Below are 7341 nucleotides of genomic sequence, written 5' to 3'. Positions count from 1 at the left end.
CAGGGTTCCAGAGGCTGACGCCAAATGCTCCCGTTGCTATGAAGTTTCCGTTCTATTGCCATCTCGCTGAATGGTTCAATAGGTTAAGGCCAAATCCTTTGAACCACACTGAGAAGCTTCCAATGTGAAAAGGAAAAGAGAGAGGGAGTGGGTATTTTGACCGGGGACGGTATCAACTCATTTTATGTAATGGATTTTCACAACCGTGTGGCAACGTATGTTGGGGAGGAAGTACAGAATCAGGAGAGGAGAAGGAGAAGCAGTCTTCATCTTCGTCACTGCACGGCTTAGTATTTCCTTCACCCACGGATCGTGTAATTCATGTCCGCGTTCGTGCAATCTACCTTTCGCCGAAACTGCACCGACGTTTCTAAACAGGTGATTTCCATCCTTAGCCGGGTAGCAATTATAATGTTGAAATACTCTTGCAGGTTTCTCCTCTCTCCCTCAGGATTGAGATTTTAAATCGCTGTGCCTGTCATCGAATTTGCATCGCACCAGTATAGAATTTAATGGGATTCCTACAAGCAATAATCCTTGCAGCCATTGCGTCCATATTGGTCGGAGAAACTGCTTGCCATTATGGTATCAATTTTCCTAGTTTCGATCTCAATAGCGATGCTGGTAATTTCAATATGCTCAACTCCACAATGAGCTCCGGTGCGTTGCAGGTCACGCTGGATACCAGTAATAGCGCTTCGCAATACTCCCTAGAAAATATATCCGGAAGGTCATTGTTGAAGGAGAGTTTCAGGCTATACCGTGGGAATAAGACCGCATCCTTCAGTAGCTCATTCGTTTTCAATATTCAACCGAAGAATGGAAGCGGCGGCGAGGGTCTGGCTTTTATCATAACTTCCGATGATTATTTACCTGATAATAGCTATGGCGAATGGTTGGGACTGTTCAACGCCTCCACTAATGGAAGTAGCAGTAGTAAGGTCTTGGCAGTCGAGTTTGATACAAGGAAAAGCCCAGGGACTAATGATCCCGATGGCAACCATGTAGGCATAAATGTTAATGGAATAAATTCCATAAATTTTACGTCTCTCAACCAGGTCAATTTGACGGGCGATTACAACTACAACAACGACAACACAAACTACGATGTCCAGGCGTTGATTGAGTATGATGGACAAACGAAGAAGCTGGACGTGTATGTTGCAAAGAAGACTGATCCGATGCCGACGAAGCCCGTCGTCTCCTCCATCATCGATCTGTCTACCATTTTAGACCAGAAGGCCTATTTCGGCTTTTCCGCCTCCACGGGTGTGAATACAGAGCTCAACTGTGTTAAATCCTGGAATTTCTCAATTGATCCTGTGTCCTTGCCAAACAGGACATTGGTTATTGCTCTACCCATCTGCCTTTCCTTAGCAGTTGTCTTCGCAATAGGTATTATAGTCTTTTTCAAGCGCCGTAAATCTCAGAAACAGGAAGAGAAAAAGATATTTGAGGCGTTAGAGAAAATTCCAGGCCGGCTATTCGAATTCAGCTACAAAGACCTGAAGAAGGCCACCAGTAACTTCAGTCCCGCGACCCTCCTTGGAGCTGGCGGCTTCGGATCCGTTTACAAAGGAATTCTGCCAAAGGGGAAAAATGTGGTGGCGGTCAAACGCATGGCCAAAGACGCCAAACGAGGTAAAGAGGAATTTATTGCAGAGATCAGCGTCATTAATCGCCTCCGCCATAAAAATCTGGTGCCACTGCTGGGGTGGTGCCATGAGAAAGGGGAGCTGATTATGGTTTATGAATACATGCCCAATGGTAGTTTGGATAAACATATTTTTAATGATGATTTGGCTGGCGAATTTCTTGATTGGGACCATAGATACAACATTGTCTCGGGCGTGGCCTCGGCTCTTCTGTATCTCCACGAGGAATGCGAGCAGCAGGTGATCCACCGGGACGTGAAAGCCAGCAACATAATGGTCGATTCCGAATACAATGCCCGGCTCGGCGATTTTGGCCTTGCCCGTCTGATCGAACACGACCGGAGATCCTTCACGGCCACCGGTCTTGTCGGAACCATGGGCTACATCGCACCCGAGTGCTTTCACACCGGGCGACCAACGGTGGAATCGGATGTGTTTAGTTTCGGTGCTCTCACCCTTGAGGTAACCTGCGGAAGGCCTCCCACGTTTCGCACCCCAGAATCGTTTGATCTCATCGGCTGGGTTTGGAAATTGTACGGAGAGAACAGGCTCTTGGAAGCCGCCGACACTGGCCTGACAAAGTTTGGAAGCATCAGCGTTAACGCGGAGGACATCAGACGTTTGCTGTTGTTGGGACTGGCGTGTTCCAACCCGAATCCGGAGGACCGTCCTAACATGAGGGAGGTTACCCAGATACTGGCTCGGACCATGCCTCCACCCGACGTGCCTCGCATCAGGCCGGCGTTCGTCTGGTCCCATATGGCTTTCGATGTCAGTTTCGCAACCGGAAGTAGCAGTGGGAGTGTACCGACCTCCCTGAATGCCCTATTGCCGCCGTCTGATCTAATTGAAAATGAAGTAGGGAGGTGATTTGCAGCGGGGAGTCTAACATCCCGGCTGAAGGACACTGTCTGCTCTTGATTTGGCATTGGAGCTGAATCCCAATATTGCAACCGATGTATTATTAGGTAATTTTTGTTTTGTTTTGAGGACAGAAAACAGGTGTTGTGTTCATGTAGTTAAGATTTAATGTTCAGAACATATCATATGTTTTAATTGCAGTCAGAATTTCTATGTATTTACTTAAAAGATAAAAGTCGACACACACAAAAACTCAGCAGCAAGTGAAATTCGATTTTTATAGGTTGCCCGATCTGGCAATCGATTCCTGATTAAAGTCTCCTTAATTTTATGAACTGCCCATCTGGTATTGGGCTTTGTAAAATGAAATTGACCACTATTCCATACTTGGAAGGGGAGTGGATTCCTGAATAGTACGAGGCATGGTTGCAAAGGTCTTTCTTAGCATGTAAGCGGTTATTCGTTTTCGTGTAACAAATCTGAAAATGTAATTAATTTCCAGTGCCGATGTTATCTGTATGTAACTAATCTGTAAAAGCAAACGTTATTTACCATGTTATTAAGGCTGTGCCGGGTATCTGGTCAGGGTTGGATTGAAACAAGTACATTTTTTTTCCAAAATTCAGATTTGATTAATGAGGAGTTATCGCTACATATATTATATTGCAGTACAGCTATGCGTGTTAAACCTGCAATTGCTTCGCTGTATAAATTGAGTAATAAGAGTTAGCAATCAGTCAAACACTGAACATAATGTGCTGGCAAGGCTTTGAATGGTGGATACGAATCTAAGCTTTCGAGACGCTGCCTTTATTATAATAAGTTAATCTGATGTCTATGACAGGGTGGATAGATCAATACATCATCTGTATCCACGAGACATTAATTCCACTATCTGATAGGTTGAAAATCTAAATTTATATTATATTTAAAAAGGTTTTGTAAATTTGCATGTTAATTTTTTAGGGTATTTAATTTATTTATATATTTAAAAATATATGTATTGAATTAAGATTTTTGTGATTTATATTAAATTTTTGAGACGTGTGGGATAATCATATTCAAATTTATTTGTAGATATTTTATGATTCAGCAAATGTGATTTATCCTTTAAAAAAAATCAAATCATAGCGCAAAGAAGTTAAATATGTGATTTATCCTTAAAAAAAATCAAATCATAGCACAAAGAAGTTAAATAGAAAAACCTAAAATTATAAATTTATTCAATTTTTATTATTATTCAAAAGTCAAAATAAATTAAAAATTAAATTAATATATATATTATGATATGCTGATTTTTTTATATTCAATTAAAAGTAATTTAAATCGATGATACATATCATTTATTAATAGATAAAATTATTAAATTGTTTGATGTATTAAAAAATTGATAATATTTTTCATTTTATCAATAAAGTTATATTAGTTGACTTTTAAATATTTTAGCATAAGAATAATAAGAATGCCGAATTTAGTTAAATATGTTATTGGAATTTGTTATGATTTTTTCTTTTGATTTATTACTGTAAAATTATTAAAAATTGTTTATTAATTTATTTAAGTATTTAATATATTCATAAAATTTATTGTTATTTTCGTTGATTAAGTTTTTTATGGTATTAAAATAATTTTTATATAAAATAAGAGTTTACTATTAAATTTTGAACACCTTTGTAGTTTGTAGCAAGGTATTAGATTCCAGTGAGATTTATTATTTATCATTTAAAATTATCTAAAAATATTATTGATCTATAGTTAAGTTTCTATGACAAAAATACAAAGTTTATTTCTAGTTATAGTTGGCTATACATATTCTAAAAGAAACTAATTTACTGAAAGTAAAAACATAAGGGTTGGGCTAACATCAATTATTAGAGGAAGTTACTAGGGCTAGATCTTATGCAAACTAGTGTTGAAGGTTTGAGGTTGTATTGTAGGTGACCTTCTATGTGTGCCAAGTGAGGGTTAAGGTTGAATACGCAGAAGTGATGATGCATTAGACTCGTTGGATTTCATTGAGGCATGCAATAATTTCATTGAGGTCCTTGTACCTTTCTTTGAGTATCCTGTGCAGGAGCGCCTTCATTTGCCAATGGACGGTGATGGAACAAAGGTATTGACCTTGTCTTCCACTAGTATGGTCGGGGTCCAGAATGCAGCTAACCACTTCTGTTTGGATTTCAAATTCATAGTAGGCTTAGCGATCATTAGTGGTAAATACGTAATTGAAATATTTCCTCTTCGATTTATAGTGGAGTGGATGAATGGAAAAGAACCACAACTATCTGACCTTAAGTCCAAGCCTAAGGCCTACCCTGAGGGCCTTGACCTCTACACCCCTGGTGATAAGACATATGATAATGGAGCATACTGATCAAAGGAAAGATAGGCCCAATGAGAGAGAACCCCCAATACAAGGGCAAACCAATGAGGAAAATTGAAAGAAACTAAGATAGAACTCGAAGAGTATTCACCATTAGCTTCCAAATTGGTTTGGGATGGGATGAACTAACAATGGTATAGAAGGGGCATACAGAGGGTAGCATCATCTGAGGTTATTCAACCTTAAATCCAAAGGAATTCAAAGAGGTTTGCACACCACCTATATTCCTTTTAGACTAAAAACCAAATATCACCATGCATATACAAATGGGTTGAAAATTATTCGAAGATTGGGCATAAAAATATTTACCCAATGAATGTCAACCCACTAAAGGCTAAGATGCTACATGTGAGACACACTTCTCCAAATGATGTCATTTTTGGAGTTTACCTCCTCTACAACCACTTCTAAAATACCAAAACTCACCACCACTACAAGTGCTTCCCAACTCCAAGCTTGAGTTACTATCACATGAGTGTACCACGATGACAAACACTCAAGGGAGAAGGAACTCCGTGAATCTAAATGCCCACAAAGCTAGTGTCATGGTCGAAATATCCCACCCATGGCTAGGAAACACAACTAAACCTACAGAAAAATACAAGGTTGGGGCAAAAGCTCCAAGGTTTCATGATGAAAATGATAGCTTCCATTTGAATGTGAGGGGATGTGAAGGTGATTTACATGTTTGAGTGCATGGGGTGAGATAGCCATGCCATCCCCCCTATTTAATGCGAAGTGATGTAGCAGGGTAGTGGGCTCCCCCTAACCTCCCCAACCATTGGTGTATTTTCCCACATCTCCATCAAGCATTATTTTTATTTTTTTAATAATCTTATTTTTTTATTTTCATTATTATTTATTTGAATGCTTTAATATATTAGGAAGAAGATTATATAATTTAGATAAATATTTTATTTATATTGAATTTAAAAAAACAAAATTTAAAGACAAATTATATTATAAAGGAAAAAAGTTATATCTATATATATATAGAGTATTTACATTAATAAATTTATTAAAAACAATAATCATTAATTATATTAATCATGCTACTATTATTAATAATAATATTAATATTGAAAATTATAACAATAATTCTATTAACATTACTAAATAAATATTAATATTATTATTGTGCCGAGAGGCACTCTCTATCCTAGTATGGAGGAGATGTTGTAATGTAAAGCCATGTCTTGTCATGTAATGCCATTTCTTTTAAATAAAAATAAATAAATAAATAAAAAGATTAAGGTAATCTAATTTAAACATTTTAACTTAGTCAAAATAAAAATGAAAATAACGCTATAAAAATAAATAAAAATAACTTATGTTATTGAGAACCCAAAGTACTCATGTGAGATATTTCCTATTTAAAGGGGGAAATTAAACTACCTTAGATCCATCTTAACTTGGGATCTACCAAGTGTTGACAAGGATCGAATCTCTTGAGATGAAAACCGCTTTTAGAGTGAAAAGAGATTTGATCCCTCTTAGCTTGGTAGATCTTGAGTTCAGATGAATATAGGCTAGTTATTTAAAATAAATATGCCCACGAGGCATAGAATCGATGACCATGGGTTGTATTGTTAAGAAACTCTGTGATGTGAAGGTCACTAGTTCAAAACTTCATGGGTAGAAATCCAACCATGTTAATGGTAACTTCATGGGTAGAAATCCAACCATGTTAAGGGTAACTTCATGGGTAGAAATCCAACCATGTTAAGGGTTGGTGTGGCCAGATAATGATAATAATGGTGATATCGAATTATTTTAAAAGTTAACTTAATCGATTAAAGTTATTCGTTCTTGCCAAAGTAGGATTATAGCAATCCATTTGTTCTTTGACTTTGGTCATATATGGATTTTTGTTGTTGTTGTTTAAAATGAGTTTTTGAATATATAAATGGATTTGGTACCTTGAAAACCAATGGGGAACTCATGTTGACTTTTTGTTATTTAAATTGTGTTTTTAATGCATAAATCGATTAAGTACCCTAAAATCTCTTAGGAACTCAAATTGTGCAAAGTTCACAACTCAAACTTGTGATTGCAACAAATTTCTATCAAATTTATGGTAAATTTGATTAGAAAATATGCTCCAAAACTTAAAATAGTTAGACTAAAACTATTTTAATATACTAAAACAATTATATTTTGAAAATTCAATTGGTGAATAAATCAAAAGTGTTATGGAAACCTTCTCAATATATAAGCATGTCCCTGGAAGAGTTATTATACTTTTCTTTTTCAATATTAGTGCCTTGATTTATGAATATCATTTTAACATTGTTGTTGTGGTTTCTTTTGTTAGTCAATAAATTCTATCTCATTACTAATATTTAATGAATTCATATTAAATTTATCGAATTCTTTTTCCAAGGAAATGTCCATGCAGATCAACCCAAAGGGATCACATTTGACTAGCTTATTAGCAGAGCT

The 7341-nt window shown here is 36.7% G+C and overlaps 1 pseudogene; it reads left to right on the top strand.

The window, feature by feature from the left end:
- The first annotated feature begins 251 nt into the window (after positions 1-251).
- LOC149155978 (putative L-type lectin-domain containing receptor kinase S.5 pseudogene) lies at positions 252-3075 on the top strand (annotated as a pseudogene).
- The last annotated feature ends 4266 nt before the right edge of the window (positions 3076-7341 follow it).

The sequence above is a fragment of the Pinus tabuliformis genome, chromosome 9, assembly GCF_031772625.1.
Source record: "Pinus tabuliformis cultivar Carrire ecotype Pingquan chromosome 9, CPIR1, whole genome shotgun sequence".
Classification (NCBI taxonomy): domain Eukaryota; kingdom Viridiplantae; phylum Streptophyta; class Pinopsida; order Pinales; family Pinaceae; genus Pinus; species Pinus tabuliformis.
This window is presented reverse-complemented; position numbering and strand designations above follow the sequence as displayed.